The sequence below is a fragment of the Babylonia areolata genome, chromosome 24 (genome assembly GCF_041734735.1).
Source record: "Babylonia areolata isolate BAREFJ2019XMU chromosome 24, ASM4173473v1, whole genome shotgun sequence".
In the NCBI taxonomy this organism is placed as follows: Eukaryota; Metazoa; Mollusca; class Gastropoda; order Neogastropoda; family Buccinidae; genus Babylonia; species Babylonia areolata.
In genome coordinates, this window is record NC_134899.1 from 45,887,873 (window position 1) to 45,901,566 (window position 13,694).

General features: G+C 49.1%; 1 protein-coding gene across 6 annotated transcripts in view; it reads right to left on the reverse strand.

The window, feature by feature from the left end:
* Positions 1 to 13,694, reverse strand: part of LOC143298545 (uncharacterized) — an 83,142-nt gene that overhangs the window by 55,015 nt on the left and 14,433 nt on the right. The gene's annotated exons all lie outside the window — the stretch shown is intronic.

Here is a 13,694-nt window from a genome sequence, read left to right on the forward strand (position 1 = left end):
CGTGCTTACCCAGACATGAGCGAGCACTTTTGGGTACCCCAAAGTGTGCGTGTGAGTGTGTGTGTGTGTGTGTGTGTGTGAGAGAGAGAGAGAGAGAGAGTTTTGATTATCACACAGTCGAGTCGGTTCACGTGAGCAGTATACGAAGTGACGTTGTGGGAGGAGTTTAACGACCTAACAGCTCATGCTCTGAAGTTCAGTAGTATGTATGGAAGGGCAGTTCGAACTGATGCTATGTAGCAGTAAAAAGACGTTTTGGTGACACCCCCTAAACAGGCCTCACCTGCCCCACCATTGGGGACCTCTGCCAGTGCATGAGGAGCCACAGGTTGGCACCAAGCCTCGCTAATGAGGCGCTATTTGGGGCAACACAATCCTATTACTGCCAAGCCAACATTGTAGGCTGTCATCGTCACTTGTGGCCATGCGGGATGAAAGGTCATTGCAACATACCGCTACAAGCTATTTATGGTCTTCCTGACGGCAGCTTCATATGTATCATTTATTAAGTTTATCAAAGAACAAAAACCACGCGCACGTCTGCGCTTGTACAACCTCAAAAGATTACTATAATGATTCTCTGTTTCTCTCTTTCTCTTTTTGTCTCTCTCACCTTTGAGGTATGGATGAAGAATACAGTTGTGCATACTCCACTACCTCAAGTTCGTGGAACAGAAATTCGTTTCTTTCCATTTCTCTTCTTTCTCTGAAAACTTACCCCAGATCTGAAAACTTACCTTTTCCGTAAGCATTTTTGTTCTGGGCGGAACGGTTAAACCAAGGTATGCCTGTTAACAAGTATCTTTGAACTGGTATTTTTGTAGTCCTGTTTTAATGCATTGTGTATTTTATGTAGTTTTGGTCTTAGATGTGATGGCATTTTTTCTATCTGGTTATTTTTAATGGGCGTGTGTGTGTGTGTGTGTGTGTGTGTGTGTGTGCGCGCGCGCGCGCGCGTGTGTGTGCGTACGTGCGTCCATGTGTTTGTGAGGGTATAGTGCTTTGGTACGCGTGTGTAAGTGTGTAGGCATGTTAGTATGTTCGAACAGAATTCTATGTTAGAAAATACAAAATATCTTAATGCTTATGCAATTTTGTTTTGAGTGTAGTTGATATTTAATGTCAGCGTGTGTGTATCTGTGTGTGAGTGTGTGTGTCTGTAAGGGAGGGATATATATATATATATATATATATATATATATATATACATGTGTGTGTGTGTGTGTGTGTGTGTGTGTGTTTCTATGAAATGCATTTTGTTTTAATCTAAGCCTTATATACTTCATAGCTTTTATAATCTGATTCATCTCTTAAGTGTGCTTTTTCATTAATATGAGCACACTGGATGTTTTCCATTGTAAAATAGGGGTTGATGTGTTTTTTAAGGCATGTTTATAGTCAACTGGATGATGTAAGGCGCTTTGAGCAGCATTGGTGCTGAATATCGCGCTACAGAAAAAGTATGTATTATTATTATCCTCCTCTCACTCTATGGCCCCCACCTCCCAGACATTAAATGACCCCCGAAGTGTGTGTACACGGAATTCGGAAAATGAAAGGAGAGAGGACAACAACCCCAACACGTGACCAATCCAAAAGCATGTACATGTGGTGGAGCAAGTGACCAGGTCACATCGTTCAGTCTTCCTCCCCCACCCCTTTCTCCCCTCTGTCAGCTCCACTTCCATGGGCCATGTTTCCGGCAGTGTCAGTGTGGGACCCGTGGCAGACACGCTTCACGTGATGTGTGATAGTCATTCGTGTCCAACTGTGACCATCACAACAGCAAAGGAGACAACTGCTGTGCAAACTATCTGGGCGAGAATTTGATTATAGGGAGAGTGTCTTGCCCAAGTTAAACCCTCACTCTCTCGGCCAAAAGGGTTTTTGGACAGTTGGCTTTGAGATGGTTCCCAAAGACCAACTAGCCCCCCGGGTTGCGGCACTGAGTGCCAGTGCAATCTTGCCTCCTAGTCTGAGAGTCATAGTCCTTCACATAAGACTAAGCTGTAAATAACTTCCCACTGCAATAGAGAAACCATTGATCATACAGCTCTCACTTCGCTGTTGGCCCAACTCGTCATTACGGAAGCATTAAATGGTCGTCTGCAGTCATTCCTCTGTTTCGTCGTCCTCCTCCTCTAGTCTCCACTTCAGACTGGACAAATGGGGAATGGTTATGATGGGAGATAAGTGTTTGCGTCTCTCTCTGTCTCTCTCTGTCTCTCTCTCTCTGTGTCTCCGTCTCTCTCTCTCTCTGTGTCTCCGTCTCTCTCTTTCGTCTTTATTGGTGTCTCTGGTATGTCTTTCTGTACGGTGTGTGGACATCTTTCAGACTTTGTCATGAAAATTCTGAATGGAGTAATTTGCTCTGTTCTGCTTACCAGCTGCATACAGCATATTGCTATTTGCCCTTCATACAGTCAGACATATTCCTGCCATCTTCTATTTTCTTTCAATTTCCATCTTCAACAACGGTGTAAACTGTACATCGTTATACATAACTGAGACAGAGAGAGAGGGAGAGAGAGACGGAGGAGGGTGGGGCGGGGTGAGAAAGAGAGAGGGAGAGAGAGAGAGAGAGAGAGAGAGAGAGAGAGAGAGAGAGAGAGAGAGAGAGAGAGAGACAGACAGACAGAGAGAGAGAGAGAGAGAGAGAGAGAGAGAGAGAGACAGACAGAGAGAGAGACAGACAGACAGACAGACAGAGAATAATACAAAGTGACAGTGAGTATTTTGAAGTTTGGCAGATCAAGCTGGTGCATGTGAGGAATACACGAAGTGACGCGCTGAGGCAGAATACACAGCAAGTCAACTCCGTCTGTTAAAGAGGTGGTAAAAAGACGTTTTGGTGACACCCCCAAACAGGGCCCCACCTACCCCAACATTGGAGACCACTGACAGTGCCAAGTTGGCACCAAGCCTCGCTAATGAGGCGCTATTTGGGGCAAGACAATCCTATTACTGAAAACCCAACATTGTAGGCTGTCATCGTCACTCGTGGCGAAGTTGGATGAAAGGTCATTGCAACACAGCACTGCAAGCTGTTCATGGTCCTACGTGAAGTCAGCTGGAGTTACACGGTCAGTTATGTGACGATTATATTGAAAAATGAACCCATACTGAGCGATAAAACAGACAGGTCTGCTCTTGTATGAGTTTGCTGGAGATATAAAGTCCTGAAACTACGCTCTCTCTCTTTGTCTCTCTCTGTCCCTCCCTGTCTCTGTCTGTCTATCTGTCTGACATAAACATACAAGTTAAAAGTTACACGGATTCAGTCTTTTGACCCTTTGCTATGGCATAGCGGACATAAGACGGAAGGTCCACACACACTGAAACATAAACACCCCACAAAGGATAACTAGTTACCTTAACATACTAGTAAAGAAAGACACGGAAAATCACAACTAGCAAGCAAACTAGTATATAAAAGGGGAATACAAATCGAACAAGGGTCTATTTTGAACATTCAAAAATAAATGCGACTTAAAAAAAATATCAGCGAGCACTCCCCAGTAGAGTCTTTCCCTTATCTCCAATACATTGTTTTTGTGAAGTGTTCAGTCCTCAACGTATTGTACGCATTGTAAACGTTTCTCATCAAAGACATTTCCTGGAGAAATTAAGCTGCTTCCCTGTAACGGAGGGGGGAGAAGAAAATTTGTTGCATTACTGAAAAGTTGGTTCTGTGATCTTGGACTTTAAGAAGTAAGTGCATGCCAGAAATCCATTTGACAACATTTCACTATGAGAGTGAGGGTGGAGGGGGGGATAAGGATTACAGAAAATTTGTAATGAGCAAACGTTTATCTTTAATAAAAATCATGACACGCTGTTTATGTCTGTTCAGTCACTGTTTCATTCACGGTGATATCTGCTTGTTCCAACTCACCGAAAGTGAAAAACTCTGTTTAAAAGTCACACGACCCTTGTCTGTTCTCTGATTTTGATTCAAACATTTTTCTTCAGACAGATCAGCTCGTGACGGCTGGACAGCTACCAACTAAGGATGCACAGAGGTTTTCTGCTTCACATTATATAAGACTATTAATTCTCATTCATCTAAACGGCTTTTTCATACAGATTATAACAGCATAACCTGAGTGTGCAGTTTCCCGTCCATTCTGCTGCGTTGCTACTGTTGTAGGACGTATCTAGAATGACCAATATTGGCAAATTCTTGTATAAATGCCAACATCAACACAGCCTCCTCACAACCACAGACACACAATTTCAACCCAACACATATACATCCCCCACATCCCAACACATATACATCCCCCACATCCCAACACATATACATCCCCCACATCCCAACATAAATACATGCGCATTCCCGCCACACACATATACACCACCTACACATACACCCCCCACATCCCAACATAAATACATGCACATTTCCTCCACACACATATACACCACCTACACATACATTCCCCTTCATCCCACGAATAAATTCATGCACCTTCCATCTGTACACACAAACACCCGTCCCCCCACACTGCTCTGTCACTGTCACACACACACACACACACAGATGGGCAGACAGAGGAGACAGGTGGTGCAGACCATCAGACAGACAAACAAAACACAGAGGCCCATAAACACAAATGTACAAACTGCAGCCAGACCCCAGAGCCCCAACAACATGAACGACAACCCAGTCACCCACCGATCAGTCTGCCTGCCACACGGCAAGAGGGAACACGATAAATTCTTTGGCACCAGCACCGGCCCTCACTATCAAGCGTTTCATTTTCAGCCACTCTCCAAACGCGACACTTCTGGCGCACACCGGCAAGTGGTCTGGCAGGGCTCCCGGGGTATTTTCAGACCCTGACGTCGCCATTACCCCCCCCCCCCCGGTTATCTCCCGTGTTGACTGTACTCTCCGAGTCTGTGGAGTCTCAGTGCAACACCCCAGGTCTGTCTAGCTGCAAGGTAAAAGCAGACATCGTCTGGTGGCAGTGAGTGGCGTGGAGACACCTCACGGTGGAGCTGTCCTGATATTGCAGAGATCACGTCTCTTTCTATGACTCCACTTCTGATGCAGGTCCAACAGATGCTGCCTGCTGCTCAGCTTGTGACAGTTCCTTGCTGGTTCAACACTGAAAGGGAGAGGGTCTTTTAAATACTATCTCCATGTGTACTAAGTTGTAAGGACTCGGCAGTCATCTTTCATAATTATTATCGCCGAAAGGGAGAGGGTTTTCTGTGGAGATATTCAAGTCGAGGGTCAGACAGTTAAAGAACATGTGTTCTGAGGAGACATGACAGATCACGTGCTTTTCAACGATGAAATCAGGGTTCATGTATACCGACATCGCATGGATGTTTGTTAATTCAATATTTTTTGGCAAATGCTGAGTGGGTTAAACGGAAAAAATAAACAGTGAGAATAGGATAGGAAGAGAGAGAGAGAGAGAGAGAGAGAGAGAGAGAGAGAGAGAGAGAGAGAGAGAGGGGGGAGGGGGGAAGGGAGGGGAGAGGGGCGGGGGAAAACAAGAACAAGAACAAGAGAGAGATACATGTGTTTCTGAGGATACACGGAGAAAAGCTAGTTCTCATATTCCCGTCCTTCTGAAAAGACACGGGGGTTCGCGGTGGTGATGGGTGGGAGGTGCACTGGGAGCAGCAGCAGGTCACGTGGCATTGCTACATGTGTGGGTGGGGTAAGAAAGGTGGTGGGGTAGGGGAAGGGGCCCATGGAGCTGAGCAGCTCAGTGGGAGGGACCTCCCGGTTTACTCCAAGGGATCTGGAACTGTGGGCCTGCTGCTGTTTGTGCAGGGAGGAACGATGGCCAACACCGATGCCCTTCCCTTTGTCTTATTGGTCCCCTCCCCCCGGACCCCTCCCCCTCCCCAAGTAATCAGACTGCACAAAGCCCTTGATGAGCATGATACCCCCCCCCCCTCCCCCGGCACACACACCCTGCTTCTCCCTTCCTTCACCACTTTATCTCTTCGTGTAAGCACCGTGACCTTCTCTGGTTAACACTGATCGTAGTCCTGATACACACACACACACTCTCTTGCTCTCTCCCTCGTGTGTGTGTGTGTGTGTGTGTGTGTGTGTGTGTGTGTGTGTGTGTGCGCGTGCGTGCGGCGTGCGCGCGCGCGAGCGAGCGCGGATTGCATGCGTACATATTAACAACTGATGCAGGAAAAAAGGTTGTTTGCACGGCCAGACTGTTTGTTTGAGAGTGTTCTTTATTGGGGGCCATTTGTTCCCTGTGCTCTGAAGCCGTGCACAGAAGACAGTTCACGTCTAGACAAGCTTGTTTGCCAAAGATGGCTGCGCCAGCAATGACATCCACAATCGGGTGTGAACAAGAGCGCATGAACGCACGCACGTTCATCAAGACTCTGCCTATTGATCTTGAATCTTTACCGGTCTGGAAACACACACACACGCACGCACGCGCGCGCGCACACACACACACACACACACACACACACATATATATATATATATATATATATATATATATATATATATATATACTTCAAAAGAAAGGAAAGGCGATGATCTACTCCTACACAGGTACCAAGCACGTACACACACGCATAGAAACAAAAACATCATTCCACAGAACCTCCACCTCCCCTCCACATACAAACACACCCTGCACTCACACAGACAGTAATCCCATCTAACGGCTCCAAAAAGAAAAACGAAATGCACGTAAATGTTTAGAGAGTCTGAGCCGTGTGCCAAGTATCACTGTGCCGTTTTTGTAAGGCTATCATCAAACCATCTTCCTGCCCTGAGAGAGAGAGGGGAAGAGGGGAGAGAGAGAGAGAGAGACAGAGAGAGACACACACACAGACAGACACACACATACAGAGCGTCACAAAACTAAGGCAGCATTATCAGAGCACTTCAAGAACATTGTGGCAGAAGGGAAGGGAACAGGTGGAGGGGAGTGCGTGGGGTTGAGGGGTGGGGGGTGGGGGAGGGGGGGCACACACACCTTCACGGACATCAAGAGCTGACTGTTTCAAGGTCCAGAAGAACGGGATACATCACGACTGGCACTCAACTGAGCGAGCGAAAGATTAAAATGGACGATCGAGAGTTGCCGATGAGTGATAGCCATTTTGCTTCCCTGTTTCAAAAACACTATGGTTATTTCCCCTGTTTGGATCTCCTCGGAGGTTTGTCGCGCCTTGCAGAGAGCATGGATGGTGCCAGAGTGCGAGTGATGAGCGGGAGTGACTGCGGGAAGAGGCATCACGAACATCAGCAAGCCTCCTGCTGGCCGTGACATGCCACTTTCAACTCTGTGTGTGTGCAGCACATGTCGACACCACACATCTCCATCACTGACAAACACGTTCGTTGCTCACTGACTGGCGGATTGGGTAATCAGAACTACTTACGATAATGCTTTATTAATTAAAGCTACCTTCACACACGCAAACCGCATGTGCAACAGATGCCGAGAGAGAGAGAGAGAGAGAGAGAGAGAGAGAGAGAGAGAGAGAGGGGGTGTGTGCAGATAATGATGACCTTTCCCCCGCCCTCCTCACCCACTTCAAAAAACCTTACCACTAGTACAGGAACGAACACAAATTCCAGCCCCCAAAAGGGCACCAAGACTGACGTGTGAGTTCCACCCCCCATCCAGTCCTTATCGGACACCACCCTGCGTGTCTTGTGAAGACTAACGAAGACGGATCAACTGGTGCACGCTGTCAGGCCTTGAGATAAGGACACAGCGCACCTTTGTACCCCCCTGTCCCCCTTTATCTCCCTGCCCCGCGGCCACTTCCCACTGGTCTCTCTCCACCCAGGGCCGGCCCCTGCTGAGACACGTCATGGACTGGGGTTATCTCCCCTGTCCCCACTCTGCCCACACTCCATGAAGCACTGTCGGCCTGCAGGCCGGACACGGGGAGAGGTTCTTCAGGAAAACATCAACATCACCACCACTTCCACAACATGACCACCACCATCCCTCTTCTCTGTCTTTCTGTTTGTCTGTCAACCTGTCTCACAAACCACGCATAAACGCACGCACGCACGCACGCACACACACACACCATTATCATCGTCACCATCATCATCATCTCTTCTCTTTCTCTCTCTGATATCTCTATCTGCCCCTGTCTACTCACCCACGCCCCCACAAAGAAATAAACAGGTAAATACTCATAAAGCCCGTCAGCATCAGCACAGTTTCACAGGCAGGTGAACCACCACAGTTCACTGACCAGAGTCCATCACACCCCCACCCCTCAACCTCCGCCCTCCGGCTGTACCACTCCCCAGCCCCTCGTGCCGTCAGCTCGCACCTTGAGGGCTGAGTTCACCCACCGCCTGACCTTGCCCCCCCCCCCTCCCCTGCCCCTCGTGCCGTCAGCTCGCACCTTGAGGGCTGAGTTCACCCACCGCCTGACCTTGCCCCCCCCCCCCTCCCCTGCCTCTCGTGCCGTCAGCTGGCACCTTGAGGGCTGAGTTCACCCACCGCCTGACCTTGCCCCCCCCCCTCCCCTGCCCCTCGTGCCGTCAGCTCGCACCTTGAGGGCTGAGTTCACCCACCGCCTGACCTTGCCCCCCCCCTCCCCTGCCCCTCGTGCCGTCAGCTCGCACCTTGAGGGCTGAGTTCACCCACCGCCTGACCTTGCCCCCCCCCTCCCCAGCCCCTCGTGCCGTCAGCTCGCACCTTGAGGGCTGAGTTCACCCACCGCCTGACCTTGCCCCCCCCCAGCCCCCCCTGCCCCGGCCCTCCTCACAGACTATCGATCAGCGACCTCTAACCCTGCCCTCCCCCCTGCCTCCACCCCTCCTTCTCCGTCACACTTCCCAGTCTCAATCCACCCCACCTCTCAATGCCGTCTGACCCTCTCACCCCCCCTCTTCCACCCCCCCCCCACACCCATCCCCCCTTCAGAAGGGCAGACAGACAGACGAAGGGTGAGGAGGAATCAGTGGCTTGGGGGAGGAGCAGAGAGTGGATGGGAGGGTGGGGGATGGGATGCCAGGTTAACCTTGATCGGAAGGGAGAGGAACAGAGAGGGGGGATGGGGTTGGGGGGTGGTGGGGAGGGGGTTCAGGAGAAGTGGTGGTGGGAAGAGAGAGGGGAGGGAGACGACAAGAGGGTGGCGGTTGTGGGGGTGGGGTGGGTGTGGAAGACGGAGGAACAGAGGAGAGCTGGTGGCGGCGAGGTGACAAAAAGATTCAGTGAGAGAGAGGGAGGGAGGGGGAGAGAGAGGGGATGAGAGAGGGGGAGAGAGAGAGAGAGAGGAAGGGAGAGAGAGAGAGGGAGGGAAGTAGAGAGAGGGGATTAGAGAGAGAGAGACAGACAGACAGACAAGAGGGCACGCATATCTTCATTCAGATGTTGCACACAGCAGGGTCCCACGCTACCGATCATCCACTGCATGTGTGCAGCCAGGTCCACATTATCACCCAGCCCACGGCAGATAAAGTTATCTGCTCTCTTCCAGGCTCAGCACCTAGCTCCTCCACCCCAACCCCCACCCAGTCGCCGCTTCCCCCTACCCCCCCCCCCACTCCACCTTTCATCACACACCGACCAAATTAGTGACTGACTGCTGTAAATAAACAGGTCTGTGTTGCCTCCCAAACAACCCCTACTGCTCCCCATCTATTCTCTTTGCTGCCTCCACCAGCGTGGAGTCCGAATGTTCAGCGTGTTGATGTTCACCTCAGTCTTTCAAAGTAAGACGTAATTTGGGTTCACCATGTTACGTCGCTGACTTACTGTTCTTATTAACAATGAATGAATGACGAAAGACGCGCATGCAGGCCATCAGAGAGCCTTTGGGCATGCAGTTTCAGTTTCAGTAGCTCAAGGAGGCGTCACTGCGTTCGGACAAATCCATATACGCTACACCACATCTGCCAAGCAGATGCCTGACCAGCAACGTAACCCCACGCACTTGGGCATGCAGACATAGAGCCATTGGGCACACAGACATAGAGCCTTTGGGCATGCAGACATAGAGCCATTGGGCACGCAGACATAGAGCCTTTGGGCATGCAGACATAGAGCCATTGGGCACACAGACATAGAGCCTTTGGGCACGCAGACATAGAGCCTTTGGGCACACAAACATAGAGCCTTTTGGCACACAGACATAGAGCCTTTTGGCACACAGACATAGAGCCTTTGGGCATGCAGACATAGAACCTTTGGGCACACAGACATAGAGCCTTTGGGTACACACACATAGAGCCTTTGGGCACGAAGACATAGAGCCAGACATAGAGCCTTTGGGCACACATAGAGTCGGAGGACACAGACAATCTCCCCTCTTCAAAGACGGCAACTGTCTGCACCCACGTGAGAAACTTGTTTTGACAACAATGTAACCCAGTACGGCAGATACGATGCGACACAACACACACCACTCCGCTACCTTACACGGACATGCAGACGTGCATGGAATCCATGACACCTACACATCCTCCACCCCCCCTCCTCTCTCCACCCATACTGCGGACTGCACGTGTATTGACAGTTCCTACGCTCTACATGCATCCTGCCCTTAGTACACACGCCTTCAGGCAGCCAGTGCTGCCGGTGCCAGCAGACACTGACAGCATCCAGAACAGAGAGGGTGGAGTGTGGAGGAATACTCCCTCCCCACCCAGAGGTGGGCGTCACTGAACAAATACACACCCTCCCCCCTCCCAGCCTCAGCCGCTAAGTGCTGTAACGGGGGTGGAACTAACACCCCCTCCACCCTCTCTCCCCAGTCCTGGTTTTGAAGTACTCCCCCACTCACTCTTCCCACCTGTAAATCTTGACACGGGACAAATCCCAGAAGACTGGTAAAAGATTTCTTCAGAAAATATGCCACAGACTCACTCTGATAGGTGTGACCACTGGTTTTATTAAACATTTCTTTTTACAATGCCCTCCAGTAAAGATCCTTTGGAAATCATACTTTGAAATACTTCTATATTGTAATATTGGCGTGTTTGATTAAATGCAGCCGATGATCAATTTGGAACTGAAGAGGAACCAATCTGTAAGAACGAATCAGCCACTAATGGCAAAATGTGTATCAGCATTGCCCGGAAAATGAAAGAATTACAGTCACTTCAATTCATCTTTGACAAACATTTAAACACGCGTTTTCCCTTTGACACACCAAGAAAAGAAGTTTTCCCTTTGACACACCAAGAAAAGAAGTTTTCCTTTCTCACCGTTTTGAAGTTTATCACTTTATTTTTTATCCTTCTTTTATGATGGAGTGTACAACAGCGATGCAAATAACACACACATAAACACACACACACACACACACACACACACACACACACGAAGGAATCTTTTACCCAGTCTTTTACAGTTATTTTACAATTACAGAGGTATCATACAGAAAGACCGTAATTATGAGCAAACAAACACTGTGATAATGATATATATATATATATATCTTTCTATATATGTACACACACACACACACACACACACACACACACACACACATATATATATATATATATATATATATATATATATATATAGAGAGAGAGAGAGAGAGAGAGAGAGAGAGAGAGAGAGAGTTCATATTCGTTAAAAATGCCAATTTGTCAGCGCGAAGTTATGGTTATCGGAACCATCAGGCATGTTCTTGTCAATGTACGAACATGCACGTTCTTTGATATGCTACAGATTTAAGAACAACATTGCGAGGGTTAAGCGATAATGAAGAAGAGAGGCGGAGAGAGAGAGAGAGAGAGAGAGAGAGAGAGAGAGAGAGAGAGAGAGAGAGAGAGAGACAGAGACAGAGACAGAGAGCTGAAATTAAGTGAGCTGATAAGTCAGCTTTCAGCTTGTGCTGCGATTTGAACTACGCGGTTAGTAGCCAGTGGTATTGAGCACTTGGCTACATTAGTATTTAACATTTTGTTGAGAGAGAGAGAGAGAGAGAGAGAGAGAGAGAGAGAGAGAGAGAGAGAGAGAGAGAGAGAGAGAGAGAGAGAGAGAGAGAGAGAGAGAGAGAGAGAGTTTCAGGTTTCGAATCCATTCATCACTTATTTCCTGTCGATTTATCATGTATGTTCCTCCAGCATCACTGTACCGTGGTGTAACAGCACTCCTCAGTGCAGGAAGGTGGAGTCTGGGTCATCCACAGGATAACACTTGTTCACGATGCTCCTTTTCCTTCCCCCCAGCCACCTGTGTGTGTGTGTGTGTGTGTGTGTGTGTGTGTGTGTGTGTGTTGTGTATGTGTGCGTGCATGAGTGCGTGTGTATGTGTGCGTGCATGCGTGCGTGTGTATGTGTATGTGCGTGTGTGTGTGAGTGCATATCTGTGTGTGTGTGTGTGTGTGTGTGTGTGTGTGTGTGTGTGTGTGTGTGTGTGTGTGTGTGTGTGAGTGAGTGTGTGTGTTACGTATGAGTGCGAGCATGCGTGCGCGCGCGCGCGCGCGCGTGTGTGTGTGTGTGTGTGTGTGCGCGCGTGTGTGTGTGACAGCATGCGCACACGCGAAATGTTGCCTGTGTAACGTTGCAATCTCTTGACAAGAAACGCTAACACAATTAGCATGCTTTTATATTTCATATCCCGTCAGGTAAGATTGTGCACGTTCACTCTATCTTATACAGAGATGGAAGACTCCGATGAGAGATGACCACTGATCACATTACTTCATGGTTTTGAGGTCTGGCGCCTACTGAACAAAATCTCTCCGCTTGTCTGTCTGTCTGTCCATCTCTTTCTCCCTCTCTCTTTCCTGTTGCTGCTGTTGTTGCAAAGCCAGCTTGTAAGACAGGGCACTGCTTGAAACATGCTGGAGAGAGAGAGAGAGAGAGAGAGAGAGAGAGAGAGAGAGAGAGAGAGAGAGAGAGAGAGAGAGAGAGAGAGAGAGAGAGATGCTTAAAACATCATGTATCTCTGAGTGATAATGTTTTGAGCGTTCAATCTTCAGTGTCAGTGTGTGCCGCAGAAAAAGGTATGTATACAATTATATTCTAACGCGAAAAGAGGGGAGGTTGAGTCAGAGGGCAGGCATTCAGTAGCAGCGTTTTTTTGTTTGTTGTTGTTGAAAGAACACGAGGCAGTTCCTCTCACCTTCACTGTGCTTCCCGGCACTGATGGGGAAACCAGCACGGGGAGGTGGAACCCTTCCTACAGGGTGGGGGGGTGGGGGGGGGGTACGGGGGGCGGTGCAGGTTACCTTTATGTGTACACATACAGGCAACACACACCCACAAGCGCACGCAACACACACACACACACGCGCGCGCGCGCAAGCACGCACGTACACCACACACACACATACACACACACGCGCGCGCGCGCGTGACACACAAGCACATGCAAAGAGAGAGACAGAGGAAGAGTGGGAAAGAGGAGAGTACAAAAACACATACACAAGCAACGCGCACCCACAAGCGCACGCAGCACACACACACACACATACACATACGCACGCACGCACGCACACACACACGCACGCACGCACACACACCACACACACACGCGCGCACACGTGGCACACAAGTGCATGCAAAGGGAGAGACAGAGGGAGAGGGAGAAAGAGGAGAGTTCGAAAACACATAGACAAGCAACGCGCAACGCGGGGAGAGAGAGAGAGAGAGAGAGAGAGAGAGAGAGAGAGAGAGAGAGAGAGAGAGAGAGAGAGAGAGAGAGAGAGAGAGAGACAGAGACAGAGACACACACAGATGGGCAGACAGAGGAGAC